This window comes from Pieris rapae, chromosome 8, assembly GCF_905147795.1.
Source record: "Pieris rapae chromosome 8, ilPieRapa1.1, whole genome shotgun sequence".
Classification (NCBI taxonomy): domain Eukaryota; kingdom Metazoa; phylum Arthropoda; class Insecta; order Lepidoptera; family Pieridae; genus Pieris; species Pieris rapae.
Window position 1 is genome coordinate 8,210,604 of NC_059516.1, and position 19,649 is coordinate 8,230,252.

The 19,649-nt window shown below is 32.8% G+C and overlaps 1 long non-coding RNA gene across 1 annotated transcript in view; it reads left to right on the plus strand.

The window, feature by feature from the left end:
- LOC123689421 overlaps positions 1–19,649 on the plus strand; it is a 44,520-nt gene that overhangs the window by 24,636 nt on the left and 235 nt on the right. The window contains exons 2-3 of the long non-coding RNA XR_006750394.1: positions 8,625–8,654; positions 8,999–9,101. This is a non-coding gene — a long non-coding RNA (uncharacterized LOC123689421). The remainder of the gene's footprint in view (positions 1–8,624; positions 8,655–8,998; positions 9,102–19,649) is intronic.

Sequence of the window (19,649 nt, forward strand, 5' to 3'; positions counted from 1 at the left end):
AAATTCAAATTAATTTTAAAAAAAGGTAAAATAAAGTACTGAGATTCAATCTGTAGGTAAAAGTGACGTCATTTTTAAATAAACCCATTTTTATAAAATCAAAGATTTAGTAACACTGATAATTTTTAAAAGCAAAGATTTAGTACCACTGTCAATTTTATTTATTCGCAAAATCCTTTTGATTGACTGAGCGATTAATATTTTGATTGGTTGTAGAATGCAGTGAATTTATTTTATTTTATAGATTCGTTGGCTTACTTACTCTGAGGATAAATTGATTACAGCACCTCGAGCCCACGAATTTAGAATTCTGAGGCTTTTATTAAAGACAAACACACGTGGAAACCCTCTCGTTGATTTCTTGAATCGAAGCCAACGTCCTAAAATGCATATATTGAATAATACATACTTCCTTTATTTTACACCAAACCGTATTTCGAGGTACTTTAAAGATTAAATTGATCACGTCACTTAAGGAAGTAATAAATTTTGTTTCGATATAAATATCTTAAAAATCTGTATAATGATTTAAATTATTGGTAATAAACACAAACTTTAATTTATTTACAGAAAACAATACTACTTAGATACCACTTTGAACTACTAATAATTATATTACTATTTGGAAAATAAAAACTTTATATGTTCTACTCAAATTTGCCGCAAATATACCTAATGGTGAGGAACTCAGCCAATTATTAAGCAAAATAATACGCGGAATTGGTGACTGACGATGGGTAGTTCTTGAGTTCCACTCAAATAAAGCATACTTTCGGCATTTAAAATACTTTTATTAGACACACAGTTACAGTATAAGGAATATCAATTAGCTACGCGTAAAACTTGTAAAGTATAAGCGGTATTTTCCTTATTTTTACAGAACAGCTGATAAATTCAAATAAGTAGATTAAAATTTTATACAATTTCAAGTCTCTTAACCTAAAAATGTTTTCCACTTTAATGTAGACAAAACCGCCACTGTAAGCTCGTTAGAAAGGTTAGCCTGCTTATGCGTCGAAGCTTCTCATTACATGATGAATTTTGCAATTCAATGAGATATTAAAGATTCTTACATGAGGTTCCATGGTAATTTTATACGGTTATTGCACTTTCGCGATTTGTTAAATACATGTTGTTCTATTCAATCGTGGAGGTGCAATAGAACTGAAGTTAAATTCAAATAAAACTTTCTCTAATAGGTCTATGTCGACAGACAACCTGACCAAAGCGGTTGAGAATAAGTTATTTTTTTCGCTATATAATTAGATTAAAAATACCACTGTTTGATAAGAATAACATGTTAGCTAAAATTTTCAGCGAATAATGGGCTTTTATTATTATTATTGTCTAAAAGAGTAAAAAAGGGGATGTTTAGAAAATGCAACAACTGACTTAAATCGTCCAGTGTAACTGTATGAATTTTTTCATCAGCGGATAAATAATATGGAGGCAGTGCGGACCCATGCCACTGCTCCAATACAAAGAGTCCCCTTGTGTGTTGTCTGTAGCGATATTGTGGGCTACTCGATTGTAAGTAAGTTAGCTAGCGCTACGCCTTCTTCAGTTAACATATCATTTTCACAGGTAGTGTTATACACGTATTCTATAAAATATTTCCTTGGGTATCCTTATTTTAACATGTGAGTTACACCCTACAAGCTTTCTCTCAACCTACAAGATTTCAATGCATAGCTATATACTTATCTCAAATTGAAATTACTCTTTTATTCGGCTGAAGAGTAATTATTCGGTGCAGGTATTATTATATATATTAGTGCACAGCCGGGATTTGAATGGCCGACTTGAGGTTAAGAATTGCACACAACTAGGGTAACACTAGTATATATAGTAGTATTATAATAACTGTAGAAATGCATTGTTTTAAATGCAAACCAACGTGAGGCTGGCTCTCTGCCAATAAATCTGTTTTTTTTAATTGTTCTTAAAGTCAATTTATTTGTATCGAATAGTGTACCTGTAAGTGTGTAAACATTATGTTTCCACGTGTAACACACATACACGTTGTAGAAACGTTAAAGAGCCTTTGATGTTTGGTTTCAGTCAATCATAAACTTAGTTACAAACGCTTGGTAATAGTTTAACTTGATTTGTTATTGTGATGTAGACTTCTTGGTTGCATGGCATATACGGATGTTTAACACACAGAAACATAAGTGGGTACATTAATAGACGAAAAAAATATAAAATAAAACTGAAATTATCATTAAACAAACGACAACTAATACTTATTATTTACGGCTGAACAAATTCAAAGACTTCTCACCTCTTCAAATACTTCTTCACATCTTTGGTGAGGTGGAAATTATCAATCTCCTCATGATTAGTGTCATATTTAGATAAAACCAGAAACATTGTCGAATTATGCAGATAATTTATATTCGTACGGACTTATAGAACAATATAGTATCGCATACGATGGAGGAATTCTTACAGAAATTATCAAGATTTCAAATGCAGACAGCCTTTTCAACTTGAAATAATGCATTTTAGATTTTTTATATAAATATTTCGTTTTTCATAGCATTAGGAAAAATATCGTCATAGTCGCTTTTCTTTACAAGCTAACGTCACGGGTAAGACGTTACAACAAATAACATTCATCAATTAAAAAACTTAAATGCATTCTCAGTATTGCGTCTTCAATATCGAAATTTTTAGTAACGTAATTAAAATTTATTTCATATCTTCTCAATGATTGGATAATTAGGCTATTTGCGTGCGTAATAAGTCCAATTGCCAAATAATAAATGACACTTCATGACTATTTGAATTAACACCGACTGTATTGACTGAATAAGTTGTGTGATTACAACCTAGATAACCAATCAGTAAATTCCAATAATACAGATTAATTACGCTTTTGATTACAGAACGAATGCAAATTGAATGACTACGCTTAATGCTTTGTTTTTTATTCTTCTCTCATAAAATAGTTTTTATTTGTGAATTATTCTAGTGTCTATTGATGTGACTCTTCATTCTTAATTTAAAATTCTAAGATAACCCGATCAGAAAGGAAGCGCAGTCATCAGTTTTCTAATTAAACATCAATATTTTACATCACGCCAAATAATGAAATTAAGCTTTTCTATCGCCAAGGCTTTACAAAATAACCTGTTCCTATGATTAGTTATCATAATCCTAAGTCTGTCATAGGCAGGCATTATATTACCGTCAACATATAAAAGTCATAGACGTAAACGTCTTTCCTCCAACGTTTAATTAAAATAAAATATTTTAAAGGTAATATGTAAGGCAATGTAAGGACAACCGAAAAGGAAAGGAAACAAACATTTTGTTATTAAACTTTATATTTAAATCTAATAAATCCATATCATACTCCTGTCTCTTTACTTATTATTTAATGTAATTTAATTTTAAATTGATATTTAAGTCTAATAAAAAAAAAGTTGTATAGTTTATGGATGACGCAAGTACAGCACGTTCAAATAAAATCTATTTAATGTAAACGCTACAAAACTGGACATGGAGCAAACGAGTGCAGCAATAATGGTCAGTGGGAAACTCGCAAAAAATTGGAACAAAGAGATTTAATAACTTAAATTATGTTAAATTAATCTAATAGTTTCTTAGTCAAAAGATAATCATAAACTTCAGCCGCGCACCACCATTAAAAGCAGTTGCCCGCCGTGTATTTTCGAAGCAGTTAGGTTCCTTCGAAAAGAGCGTACCAATTCTTAAACAGCCAGCAACGCACTTGGGATCCCTCTGGCTCTATGGGCGGTGATATCGCTTAACATCAGGTGAGCCTTCTGCTTGTTTTGTTACATAAAAAAACTAAACAAGTTTATTTCATACTGTTACAGTGTTTATAGAGATGCAATTAATAACACCAGTACTCGTGCCTAGTGCAATCAACTTGGGAATACCACCGGGCTTTGAAATTAACTGTCATCTATAATTTTTCAAGTGTAATCAATGGACTCTCGTCGAGTGCTATGTTTATATATAATAAGTCTGTGCGTTTACGCTATAATTGACCAAGCTTTATACTCTCTGGTTAAAACAACGATAATCTTGTCTGTAGAAAACAAAAAAATAATGAATGAACTTTCCGATTTAAGTCCGCACTTATAATCGTAAAGCCAATTGTAAATAGTGGCAAGGCGAGATGGGGCTCCATTAAGAAATGCTAATTGCAGCCTATTATAGCTTTGTTTTTGAGTAAGCCCACAACGAAAGTCATAATAACTCATCGACCGAAAACTTTCTCGCGTTAGATTAATTTTCAAGTAACAAGACAATAGTTTTAGATTTGCCGCCAATTCACAAAAACAAATGACAAATAAATGCAATATACTACATTAGGTTACCTAGTTCTAAAATTGAAATTCAAAATCTTTTGTATTAACAATGTTTCTAACTAGCCAGTTCTAAACATTTTCATTGTTAACCACGTATATTTTAAATATAGATTATACATTATACATTTATTCTAGCGGCTGATATTTATCAAAAAAGATATACGGAAGATATAAATGGCTTCGTTAATGACGCTAGGTGTAAGACCCGTTATGCCACTTCACACCGCAACCGCCAAAAAAACACAAAATACCTCTTACGTATGGTATACATGTAAAAAGTATATTACCTCTATGGAGGGAGTAAAACTGTCTAAAAATTTTCAAGGGTGAAAGCATCGCATTGGTTTATAATTAAACAGCTCATATTGATCTGGAGATTTTGTTGACCGAGCATTATAAAACTAAACGCAGTGTTGTCTTTTTTCTATTCTTAAATTAAAAGTGTAAAGTAGATTGTTGATACCCTTACGAAGGCATATACATAAATAAAATATGGAAGCAAAAAAGGAAAGGCTACTTTAATTGGGTATAATAATTGTTTTGTACTGTGGAGTGACAAACTGTATTCATGATTGTGCCCATTGTTTCACCGCTTCGGGCCCGCGGTCAATTTGTTCTATTGTAATATCAATACACGTTTCGTTATTGTAAATTGAAAACGACCGCGCCTTGTATAAATCCGTGACGATTAATTAGTTGCCTTTTTAATAAGAAATTATTTCTAGCTTTTTTTTGTAATCACCTGTTTGTCTATTCATAGATTTTCTATTCATTGGAATAGTTTATTGTTTTTCTAACATTAAAAATTATTGAACATTCGAGCCATTGAACCAATGCAACGTTTGCCTACTTATTTATCTAACGAAAACAGCATTTACTTATTTTTCAAGTTAGATTTAATTTAGTGTTGATTTATTTATATTATTTTATGAAAGTTTACCAATTACTAGCAAAGCAACAAATTACTAGTAAACAGCGGATTAGCCTAATCAGATAGACACATAACATTGCTTTTTTTTAATAAAATTGAAATAATCTTAGCTTTCTATAACTTATGCAGAAGTTTAAAACAATAAAGTATAAACCTAGCATGTAATTTATTCAATAATCACTAACCTAACATATAACTACTATATGCATTATTAAATATAGGTACCTAAGACCTGTGTTTAATTAATAATAATATGTATATACCCTAGGCGTGTTAATTGTCACTCATATTGTGTATCATTTATTGGATATTTAATACACGGATTCTCATTTCGCTAGACGCGCACGTGACAGAAATAACAATTTTACATTATAGAGTTGTTCGTGGTTTTTAATTAACATATAACTACGCATCTACCGTTAATCACAGTGTATGCAAATAAAACTGTTTTATTCATTACTTTTCAACGACATTTTTTAAGTGTCGACTTTATTACGCATGCATTGCATTAATAAATATCGCCTATTTAATATTATACGAATGTATTTCGAGCGGTAAATTAACTATTTAAAATGCTTCAAGTGTATGGGCTCGGATTACATTGGTTTTGTGCTGACATTGCTTGGCAGCGACCACACACTGTTTTTAGCAAACTAGTCTCGAGTAGCTTGTTAGTTTTCTTGTGTGAATCGAAAAGCAAATCGTATAATTTCGATCGGTGTACATTCGATATCACAGGTGGTTCTTTGTTATGCAAATGTGCCTATATCCGTGAGAGACAATCTGTTGGATTGCTGAGGGCTATCCTGAAACTGTAACATGCTTCCGGCTAAACACAGACTTCGCATTGAAATACGTATTAATTAAAATACTATTGATTTATGCAAGTGATACGATCGCAATGGTACCTACGTCTCTATAGACGTATGTCTAATACAGACTCATTAGAAATCCTGAAAGAAATTCTAAAACTCAAATGCTTCCCTATTTATAAGGAAAAGTCTCTCGGCGACAATTTTTGACTCCCGATAATAATGAATTTCATGCAGAATCTGCAAAAAATAGAATAAGGCGCTGCAAAATATTACAAAGCATAAAATTTCTAAAACTCTATCATTGAAAGCCTTAATGACCTGCATCTTCATACAACAACAACGTATGCCAGGTTCAGTTTATGTGGTTTTCTCCATGTAAGATTAAAATGGAGGCTTCTATTCTTTTATTGTTCTTGCTTTTATCCGGAACACTATTGTCGTAATCCGTAGGTCGCTGAATGGTTTTTACACACTGGATACATATAAAAACGTCATAAAAGAAACTCTTGTAATTAGTTATCAGGTTTTATTCGTTCGCTTGAAGGACATTTTAAAAATAAGCTGTCATTTAAGTATATCGCATTTATTAACACGTTCTTAAACGAAGACAATTTTTAAGACAAAAGTAGAGTCGAATGTTTTCCAATTACGACCTTAACATGACCGTCACCGACACAAACATACTGTGCATTATGAATAATACTTTATCAAAATACATAAGAGTAATAATAAAATATTATTGCTACTAGCCCAGCTGATTTGTAAGCTGTTGTACTTTCGGCGTAAAATGTAATAGAATGGTAGCAATTACCAAAGATAAATTAATATCATGTATTTTAAATAAGTTTATACTATTTATGGCATCACATCCGCTAAGGCAATGTTTAGACTAGCTTGATACCCGGGAATGAAATATATAAATAGAATGTTGAAAAAATATGATTGCTGTGATCCTTACACAAATGGGTATGGAGGCGTCAGTCATATTTCAGACACTTCAAAAGCTAGCTAAGTATCAGCTGTATGTTCGTATATAGTACAGACACGTTAGTTAATAGGTATACAATTTACTAATATTTGTAATACTTCGTTAAAAAAATACATTTTCATTTGTATTAGAACTTATGGCTGGACTATATATGTTTTCTATGTGTATATGAAATTGCGGCCATACTGCAACAAAAAAAAGTAAAAAGTCTAACCCCACATGGCTGATACACGCCTATGACATGCAAATTTAAATGATACTATTTATCCGATACAAGGGTGGGTAATTGATGTAACTATCAAAGAGAACCGGCCGTCATCAACGTCGGGGATTATTAATCGGATAATTATCTTAAAAATGTTATAGATCGCATCACCTTGACATAATGCATCACAATGGTTTTAAAAGAACTTGTAATAAAACATCACACTACATAGATTTGTACATACTTATGAAGTATTAGATATTGATTTCTTAGTTTATAAATAGATCTCTATTATATATATAATTTAATAAACCATTTCAAGACTCTTAACATACTTAAAACGGAAAGCAATGTTTCATACAATCTCAGTATTTTGCCGATACAGTTACCCGATTCCTTTTTGATAGGAGATGTAACGTAAAATATAGGGAATGCTGCCATGTATATGGAAATAAATGTGTTTTTGTCGATATTCCGGTCTCATAACATTTTTATTCAATATGATATTTAGTAGGAGTCTAAACGTGTCTCAGTCAGGGATGACCTAGATTGTTTTTGTAACCAAATATCGAAATAGGCCTTAATTATAAACCTCAATCAAAAATATCTATAAATTATTTCAATTCCTGACGAATTATTTATTAACCTACAAAGTAATAATAATAATAAAAGCACTTTATTAGTTAATCATTTTTATAATTAAATAAAGTAATAAAACAAATTATTAAAAAGAAAATCAAAACAAATTTAAAAAGTTTGGTCCCTGTGGCAGTGTACCAATAACGCTGGCAGCATTTCCTCGCTGTTTTGCGATACATTTTCGATGAGCCAAGAAAGCACCAACTCTGGGGTATCGGTACTCCAGTACCAGTATTTGAACCCCACGGTAAGAGTCCAAAGGGAACAAAACTAAAGTTGGTGGAAAGATTCTTATATTTGTGCCGTTTATTATTTGTTGCCTGTTCTGCGGCCGTCCCAGCATTTCTGCTTGTCCGAATTAGGTAAGAGGGGTAAACGTGTAGCATCACACAAGAAGCATCCCATACTAAAGCCCGTCCTGTTTTCTAAGAGATCAACTACATCCCTTTCGCCCGCTTGCCATCGTCTCTTGTGATGCCTGTTGGCTCCATAATTGCTGGAACATTGACGGAGGCAAGAGAGTGGTGTATAATGATGTTATTATTGTTTTTAATATTGTTAAATAAAAAGAATAAGTGTAAATAACAGTTTACAGAATTATTGAAACAGTTTTGCAACCTTAGTTTACACTAAAATGCGTCAACTATAAGTTATTTAATATAACCGTTACTTATATTAAACGGACAACATTTTGTTTCAGATATCCACAAACGGAAACTTCAAAGCAAACGTGAGTATAAATATTATCTAACAACGCTAAACTATCACGTAGATTTGATTACCTCACAAACCCTACACTAACTGTTTTGCACTGAAACTATTTGCTAAACTCAAAATAAGCTCAAATCATAGACCTCGTGACCGTCACAGCAAAACGCGTCTGAATCCTCATGCAATAATAAACTGTACAGCCTTGGAACAAAGTTTCGTCTTTGCTTAACAATAAATTTGTACCTGTTCTATACTATGATCGCCTGGTACTTCGTTGTAACTAAGAGTTCTCGAATCGAGAGGTTTGTTTCTGTTTAACACAAACATACAAGACACTTGACTGAGTACTTCACACATTCACAGGATAATTAGCCTGCATTCCGAAATTAATAAGCTCCCGCCAACACAAATCGGCCTTGATTGGCTGCACACGCTGAAGAGGAGCGGATGAATTTAACTACTAAGGGTAAGACTTCCTAATTTCTTGGTACTTTGGCGAATGACTTTATAATTCATTTAGTACGAATAATATAACTTTTTTTTTAACTCTTTGCGCATAACAAAATCTGTTTTTATGTAGGAACCCTAAAAAGGAATATCGAGACTATCATGTAAACAGATAATAAAATAAAAACTGTATTTATATTAAAATCTATGACCTGTCATAGATGTCTAGAAATTACATTAGTAAACAGAAGAATAATAAAGAAATTCCACGGACTATAGTTAAATGTTTTGTAGTCCCAAGAAATATTAAGTTCATTGTTTACATTTACCGCATCGTAAAATTAAAATCCTTGGTCTCGCGGGCTCAACTATGATTAGAAGTAAGAGTTTCTATGTCTTTTGTTTAATATAATATGTTGGACAATAAAGTCTTATTAATACAGTTTCATTTCTTACTACTGAGAAAATATAAAGACAAAATTAGAAAACTGCTCCACTTTTAATATTTTTTAACCATTCTTCTTATAAAATAATCACCAGCATGCACTAACCTCTTTACCAATATATGAAGCTTCGTAAGAAGTAATTTTGTCTAATAATAATAATGCAATTAAGTGATTAGGAGCAATGCAACATAGAGCAGAAGTTTTTTCATAGATAATCTGTTGCATTAAATACAGTAACGAAGAGAATGTATGAAATCAGTATCTTAATAATACAATGACAATCTTTATGAAATTCGAACGAAAGTTTCCACTAAGCTCTAATATTAACTGTTGTCAACTCGACTGTGGTTTACATGGTTTGCGACGAATGAGCGCTCTTCATGCTCTACCCACTCTATGGATTAAAACAGGCTTATGATGTTGTTACATCGAGATACCTTTATTACTACATAGTAGTTAGAAGTGTGGCTTATAAAACATTCACGGTCTATTGGAACTTTCCACAAACTAAGTAGACGTCAATTTTAAATGACAAAGCAATTCCGACTATGTTATTCCATTTTTAAATATCAAGCAAATAATAAAGACAACTTATAATAAAAAAATAGGCGTAATTAGATTTTTTTAAATTAGGAATAGAGTACTCAGTGTCTATTCCTACGGCGTCAATTAAAATGGCGTCGTTATTACATAGCATTCGATGTATATTACTTAGTTGCAAAGTAAATTTAACAATGCACAAAAATTTTACATAGCCAGTGTTCCTTTGACAGGCGTGGTATCATCCCTTACAGTAAGTTTATTAATATTTTAGATGAAACATTTTTACCGATTTACTTGTACGCCTAAATAGCCTTTTAAGGTTATTAATTTATTCCGGCCGCAAGTCTTTCTAGTATAGGGAAGTAGGCTAATCGCTATGTTAGAAATTGATGTAGATAATATGTGTCAATCGTATTGAGGTAGGTTCTCCTAGCCTAAAAGTGAAGTAAGTTAATAAAATATCTTGTTTCTAAAATTGCAACGGCTTCTCGTCAAGTACTTTATTTGCCGCTTTGAGACTTACAGAGTGAAATTGCTTTTTTGTATGACTCGTCCCAACTCAGTTTATCAACGGTGATTTAATACACTTTAAAAATAAACTTGAAATTAAATCCCTAATTAAGCGACATTTTACGTACAAAACATTTAATTATCAACCCTATCATAAACTAAGGGAAAAACAAAAACATTTTTATAACCCTCGATCTTCCTCATTTATTTTTGTTAGAACAAGACATCTAAGAACAAGAGTATCTCCGATGTCCCATATTACTTAAGATTAAACTTGTATGTTCCCTAAATAATATGATTATTTTCAATATGACTTTTATTTTTCTATATATCTGGCCAAAACACGTGCTTGGAATCCTTAATAGATAATATTTAAATGTAATTTAAATCGCACCTACATACGTCAACACGATAACTCTTTTTTCCTAGTCGAATAAATGATTTAAAAAAATAGGCCTCAGATTGTCTGTATCTGTTCCATGATCTTATCAACACCCCGTCGACTTACGGCAAGCCGGTTCCCTGAAGGTGTTTCCTTACACCGTTTGACGAAAGTTAAATGCGCACATTCACAAAAGTCCATTGGTGAATAACCGGGGTCGAACCTACGACATCAGAGATGCGAGTCATATGCCGCCACAAGGCTAACACTGCTATAGCAATATAATAGTCAAATAAATGACACATAAACAGTAAACGTATATAAAATATATATGCGATTAAATGTAACGGAATGTTACTGTGGCTGTTTTGAATAATTGCTCAAACGCTACAGGACATTTTCAGTTTGAACAATATTCATTCGACTAAACGGTCTACTTGCTAACTCTATCTCTCAATTGTTACATACAAAGTGTAACTACACAGCGTGATCTATATAAGGCCATTGACCTCAGCTGCTGATTAGGACGTGTTTTAATGTATGTAATTTGTTTTTTTTTACCCAGCCGCCAGAAGCCACAAGGCCAACATTTGAAATATAATATGTGCATATTAATAAAAGCGATATATAAAAATAAAGTTTTCTTTTCTCGCAGATTACCATGCGAAGGGTTATCTGGCGGCTGGTTAGGGTTATTAGAGATCTATGCTTATATAATAATTTAGTAAACTAACCGAAATATCAAATATCTGGCTGGATTTGGCATTCTATTTGTCGATTTATATGGTAGAGCCAAGAAAAAAATAGTATGAGTAATTTTAACATCAAACTAGAAATTCTTTTTCCGATTAGTCTTTTTTTATAATTAATTAATTACTCTTCCGGATAAATTTACTGTCCCTTTTAGGTACAGCAAAATACTTTTTTTACTTGCCAAAATTCATTACGCATAGCACAAGGCCTATCACGACTAAGATATGCCGTAATAGCAGAGCTTTATCCGTATTTCGACATGCGTTTATGATTACGTCCGCCTCTTCACGCTTATAGTTTGGGATGATACTTGACACGGCAAATATCCTTGCCAGACCGGGCCGTTCTCCTTTATAATTAGAGCGGAGAGATAGGGTCCAGTGTTTGCAGGGATGCAACAGCATCATTTCTATTGACGCACTTGGACCTCTTTTGCCATTTTAGGTGTCTTAGATGGCCAGATTTTGGTAAACGCGTCAAACAGTTACGTGACAGCGCTGCGGTTTCTTTAAATAGCCACATTCCATCTACAACTTCCACGTATGCAAAATTGGGTTTGATTATAATAAGATATAAAACGTATTTCTAAAACGATCACATAGACCGGGTTCACAAAAAGAGTGCGACTTTACAATTTACATGATTTACAAAGTAGCTTAATATACAATAATAAAAAAGTGTGAGCCGTAACGGGACGCCTGGCAGATGTGAAACATCGACATTATTTTGTAAAAGTAATATGCAGAGTGATAGGAACCAGGTGAAAGAAAGAAAGAAGAAAGAAAGAAAGAACTTTATTAGACACAAAATACATTAATGTTTCTATAAAGTAGAGTGCACTGGCCCCCACACTAGGATTCCCTGTGTTGTAGGCAGCCAGTCTCTTCATTTTACATCTAAACGTTATTTAAATAATTAATTTTACTACTAAACTAATTATACTATTTTTGTACAATAAGAATGTTTTCTGTATCAGTATAGGACAGCATAACAAGATATTGTTTGAGTTTTTTAGTAAAAGTATGTAAAGGTAAATATGTTATAATGATAAAATAAAATATTAAGATTTTTTTCCAGATAACGATGACTATTTGTTGAATAAACATTATTTTCATTAAATATTTTTAATGTGAAATTTACTACTGCATTTAGACTGTATATCATATAGCGTGGCGACGCATGCCGTGGCGACGCGGAAATCGCCAGAAATCGGTTTTACGTGCGGCTATAGATGTTTCACATCAATTATTACTAATAAGTATTATTATTCATTAACAGTCTTAGGTGATCTATAATGTTTTGAAATGTTGTTTTTATGATCGAGTTTAGAGGTTGATTAGGTTTTCATTGTCATTTCATAATACAAATAATAAATGCTTTTATTCGCTGAAATAATAAATTTATTAGAAACCACTTTGGTCAGGTAGTCTTTTGACATAGGCCTCCCCCAATTGTTTCCACGTCTCTCTATCCTTAGCAGACCTTCTCCATCCTTTTAGTAGATCGTCCTCCCATCTTTTAATTGACTTTTCATTAAGTCTCCCTGTAACGATGGAAATTTAATTGAAGTCCTGTGAAAAAATAATAATTCCGTTAAACATTTAGTATTCATAATAGAACACATTCCAAGTTTTAAAACCAATGAAAACATTGAAAGAAAAACTGAAGGTATTAATTTCAAAGTTTGACACTTACTTCGATAAAATTTTATCGAAGCAAATTAAATAGCACAAATACAGACTGTAATACGAAATTGTCTTTTTAAACAACTACTTTTGTTGAATACATTATAATTAGTGTTTGGCATGCCTCACTAGTATTGGAAGGAAGCAAAGAGCTCAACAAATATTGAACTCTTATTTAGAACATAGATTTTGGAATACTTTCATAAAAAATAAAATAAATCAGTGGCGCTACAACCTTTTTAGGTCTGGGCTTTAGATTTTTGTATCGCACGATCTTACAAACGATTTCACGATAGTTTGTTAATGTAATAGACAAGTAGTTGATCACCCTCCCGTGCCAGACACACGCCGTCGACTTTTTGGGTCAAAGGCAAGGTTTCCTGACGATGTTTTCCTTTACCGTTTGCGTGAATGGTAAATGCGCACGTAGTCAGAAAGTCTATTAGTGCACAGCCGGGGATCGAACCTACGACCTCAGGGATCAGAGTGGCACGTTGTAGGTGCTCTATTTTTATAGCATACATTACATCTACTCTCCTACTAAATGTTGTCCCAAAAATTTCCTTAATCTATACCATGATTGGGATCGTCGTGATCTTAGCAAAAAAGTGAAGGATTAGGTATTTGCTACCCCAATTCAATTAATAAATTAAATCACAGAACAGATTTTGATTTAATTTTTTAATTGTGTAACTTTGATGACGTTGTGGTTTATGACATTTTCCTTTGAATAATTGTAATGTAGAGGGAGGGTAAAACTTGCTGAGTTTCTTGCCCGTTCTTTTCAGAACAAGGCTTCCTGGTAGTTTTGCGAACGGATGGCGTAGTCTTGCTCTTTCGCGAATTTGGTAAACATTTTTGACATTCACAAGCATACCCTAATGGCGCTTCTAAACGGGCTATGTTTTGCTGCAATTGATGGCTGCACTATTGGCAATTAATTGTCCGGCCATCACAAAAATGTTTTAATGCAGATGATGGACGAGCAATCTATGGCCGGGCCATGTGTTGCAATATGTCAGCAATAGTATGGCCCATGATGCAGACTCCTAAACGGGCCACACATGCCGGCAACAATGGCTGATGAAATCACACTTGTCGCAAAAGCTTATATTAATTTTAAAAGAACAGAAAAAGAAGAGGTTGAGGAATCGAATTTACTTAAATAGGCGTGAAACTGTAGACAATTTGAGTCTAGCAGTAATAATAAATAGCCTTGATAATAAATTATTCAAGAACTTGGCTAGAATTTCAAAAGGTGACTTTGACTTTCTCTTAAACAAAATTGGACCAAAAATAAAAAGAAATGATACAAACATGAGAACAGCAATACCTGTTTCATCGCCTTCACGAGATTTGCGATAACTCTACGGTTTTTAGCAACAGGAGATTCATTTAAAAGTTTTATGTAACTGTTCCGAGTGTTAGATTTCAACTTTTATTCCAGAGGTGTGAACAGCTAATATAGAAGGATTAAAATAATACATCAAGGTAAGTTTACATAGGTTTATTAAATATGTTACTCATAGGTAGTAACTATTATGTACTTTTTAAATTTAATAATAATAGGTATCTAGTAGCAGTATATTTGTTTTTATTTTCGCCAGCATCGCGTATAATATTATTTTGAGCCTTTTAGTACGTGGTTTTGGAGTAGTATCGACGGCTTCCAAAGTGTCGGTTGTTTCTGATTCTACGACTTCACGTGGGTCAGCACTGATGTCTGTGTGTGTAGTTTCAGTCGCCTGTTAATGCATAAAATTGTTAGTATATCTTTAAGCCTTTCAGATGCCGTCAGGAGTAACAGAATGGAAACAAGTTGCAAAAGATTTCGAGGGAAGAAGTTCAATTTATCAATCGATATGATACATACGTAATACAGAGATATGTACATTTATAATGACTAAAATACTTTATTAAAGATACTTACGTTAGAAGTTTTCATTTTCACTATGTAATCCTATATTCGTGGTATTTTGAGTAAAGAGAAACGATATCGCATCTTAAGCAAACCACTTTACTGTTTTACCGCCAGCACTACCACTCTTCTTCTTTTTCTCCTCATTATTTGCGTAAGTTCTTAGGCTTCTGAATTTTTTGTAATCCTCGTTACTTGTTATGCCAAACTTTTCAGCGATTTCATTCCATGCATCTTTTTTAGCATCTCTATCTTTGTATGTGCCGGTTTTTATATCCCACAACTCGGGGTGCAAATGTATTTCTTTAATAAAATCAGTAATTGTCTTGTTAGACCAGTTACCATTTTTACGTAGTTGTCAAAATGCAGCTGATGGCAAAACACAGAATATAGCAACAGGCACACTTCACTCATAGCAAACTTCATGTCGCGTAGAAAAGGATACACTATGCCATAACAAAGAGAGTGACTGAAACAACAATAGAACTGGCTGTGCAATATTGCAGTTGAATTCGATAGCCTAGCGATCGTTCGGCAACCCATCGGGGCCATATCGGCCATAAGTGGCTACACAAAACATGTTTGGCTATATGGCCGGGACATTACTGCAACATTGCATAGTGTGGCTGACATTGTTTGCAATGTTGCCGGGCCATGTGTTGCAGCCATCAATTGCAGCAAAACATGGCCCGTTTAGAAGCGCCATAAGACGCATCTAAACTAAATAAACGAATTTTCATTTTGATTTGATTCGAATAAGTACCTAATGTTCATGCTCAAAATGCTGCAAAAGTTAGGTTTTCGTCCGAACTGTAATCAAAATCCATACCGCAGCCGCCTGTCTTATAAATATAAACCCTTAATTTATGTAATGTTAAGCAACAGTCTCAAATTGGGAGATTTTTATAGAACATCAGCAACAGCAACATCAGGGCAAATCCGGCACACGATGATATATTATTAATTCAGTAAAGATATATTGCTTACGTTTGGGTAATTAAAGTTATATGAATTTTGAATGCCCACAGGAATATAAATAATTTTAATTTGTAAATTAAGTGACCCTTTAATTTCATCCATTTTTGAATAAGTACAAATAAAACTTGCATCTTTAAGAAAAATTCAGTTCCGTTTACTATAACTAAATGAACTCTTCAAAATTTCTTACATCTTTACAACTTATGAACAGTCTGTCTTTAAATTGCTTTTCAAAGGTCTTAGACAACTTTGACGTGAATTTGAATTAGACGTATTCTATTGAATTTTGAAAAGACTCCTTTCAATAATTGTTGAAGTGCAGATTAGAATATTCCCAACTTACAAAATGTAAGTTGGGAATATTCTAATCTGGGGTTCCAAACTGAAAAAAAATGTTGCCATATCGTTACAGGTATAAATTCGTCTTTCGAAACTTGCTGAACAATGTATAGTCGACAAAAAAAATTATTTATTAAAAAAAAAACTCCTGCCTTAACAGGTGACCCTAAATTGACACGAGTGAACAATAATAATACACTTTACAGTCGAAACACACAAAGAAAAACATATGAAATTACAAAATAAAAATACAAGAAATTTACTAACTGTAGAAACTAACAAATAATATTACTTTTGCCAGCTCACTCAAAGGTCAATGAAAAAAGTCCGCTATCTTATGTATTTTGTTAAGTAAATTAACATTTAAAATGTGTTCATACTAAGATCGTTACAAGTATAAAATCATCGTTCGACTCTTGATTAATACACGTTACACGCAGAAAAGTTCAAAAAACTTATCGTAGCAGGGTGGATGGTACCTGACCTCGAGACCAATCCCTTACTTGCTGGACGATCAAGTGAAGGCCCTTAAATGTCTTACCATCACCCAGGCTCAGAGGCAGGAGAGATTAGACCAAGTTGTGCGGCGCCATTACTACGATGCCCCAAAATTAAGAGCGCGACTGATTAGTTGTCTGCAATACAAAAACTTTATAAGACTGGGAAATAACTGAGTATTGTAAAAGACATCCTAATAGAAAGTAATAGTGGCGCACTTTTTTTAAAACGAGAATTAAAATTAATAATAAAGTAATCCTGCCGATATAATTGTGGAAATTTTGCTTTAGCGCCATCTGAAAAAATTACGATTTTAAATGAGATTCAATGTAAATTTTTCGTATAATTTAACAGTTAATTACTGTATTATAATTTAATGTATAATATTCTAAAATACCTATTATAATTATAATCAAACAAAACATCATGATGAAGATTGCATTGAACGCGCTCTTGTCAAATTTACGTAAAACTGTCAAAGTAAACTTCGCAGTGCCCAACACTGTATAATTTTAATGAAATTATAACAACAATACCCGACAAATTCTTATGTCAGTTTTAAAGCTTTGTCAAACGAAGTCGCCCACTAATTTCTGCACCCGAAAAATGGTTACTAAAAGTGTAAAATTTGTCCGTAGTCTTTTGAATTTACACTGAGATGTTTACTATATACCCTAGGTCTTTTATTAAAAATGAGCAAAATACATTTTTAAATTATGTCAGTGAATTTCTTTAAAAGCAGGCCGTCGAGCCGCCTTAGCTTAGCAGGCTCTTTTAACTAACTTTAAACCTTGGTTACATAAAGCCTTAATTGCTTTCAATTCTACATAGTGTAAATTTAATTTGTAAATTAAGAGTCGAGTAAACGTACAAAGTACGTACCGGTTTCCGCTTTGAATAACCACTGAGACCAGTTGATTTCGGACTTTGGTCTTTTTGCTTCGCACCAAGTATGGCTAGGACGTGCGGTGCGATTCTCAACCCTACAATCACGCTCTCGAGTATGTACTGCCTGGATTTTTCTCTTTATAATCGTATTTAAAATCGCGTACGTATAAGGTGTACGTCAGGAAGCGTTACTTAGCCTAAAACCGTATTGGTTACACACTAAATTCTTTACATCACATATTAAATAAGAATATATATTAGAGAATTTGATTACCAAATGTAATAGATGTGGGAAGGTATGAGTAGGTATAATTTATTTAAAAAATACTGTTTACTGGTTTGAAATAAATTTCCTTATTTAAAAAAAACTTTAGTTCTATGTGAATGCCTTGTATCCACCCATTGAAACGAATTGTTCTTGAAGAATAGTTTCTTTATTCATTATGTCTTAATTTACATATTTATATAGCTTTTTTAAAGTATAAATTTGTCCGTCGTTTTAACTGTCAAGCGAATTACAGTAGCGTGAATTGTTGTATTAAACCCTAGTATCTAATTTAAGTCTTTTTAAAGATAAATCTTCTTCAATGCCTCGCTGCAAACAGAAACGCGAAGAAACGCAAATTAAACTTAAACTAGTTACACAAACCATTTGTCCATCATTCGAGACTCGTCATTTCCGTTGCCGCCAAAATGCAAACAGATATGCCTAGCATAGACAATAGAGCATCGCATATCCACAGATTATAAAAACCAACAACAGACAGTAACGTCTCATAATATTAAATAGGTATTCTAAATTTGTATTCAATTAAAGCATTAACTTCTGGCAATAATTAGGCGTATGCATATTCCCTTTGAAATTGTACTCTTAAGTATTTCAACATTGGTTCCCTTACAAATTAAGTTTAAGGGCTTCTAGCTTAGAATAAAAGATTTCGCTATTCCGTGTGTTAGACGCAGTGACGCGCTCATTGGCTTCCTTATCGCCATGAAAAATTCATGCCAGCAAACTCCACGTCCTGTGTCTCAGCTGTAAATATTTTTTGAGATCTTATGAACTGCATTCTCTTATTGTTTTACACAGGAAACTAAAACACTATATGAAATAATAACTAGTGTGAATTCTTTTATCTTTTAGTTTGGAAAGTCGTAAACTTCAACTTTACATAGTAGAAAACAAAGTCGCTTTCTATTGTGACTGTCAATCGGTTTCATTTGTGTTTAGTGTTTTAATGCATGATATAAGTTTATTTACCAAACTGTTTGGTAAAAGACTGCTACCGACATTGGCAGTTAGTAATATGTACTAAGTTTTATTAAACAAAAAAATGTAATTATGGTTACAACAGCAGCTTGGTTCGGACGTTCTTTAATAATATGTGTCTATAAAAAACGTATTTTCTTTATCGTAAAAAGTAAAAATTTAATTGCATTTGTAAATTAGAAATGTGTCAGGTCAGCGAATCGTATAAAAATGTAATTTGATTAAAAACTTTATTCAGCGTCAATATAAAAAAAAGGTTCTATATTTCAATTTTGACAATAATTACAAGTTGTCTTTTAAATTTCCTTAAATACGGGTTTTGTGTAAAAGGTACCTAATATTTTTTATGACCCGTCATTA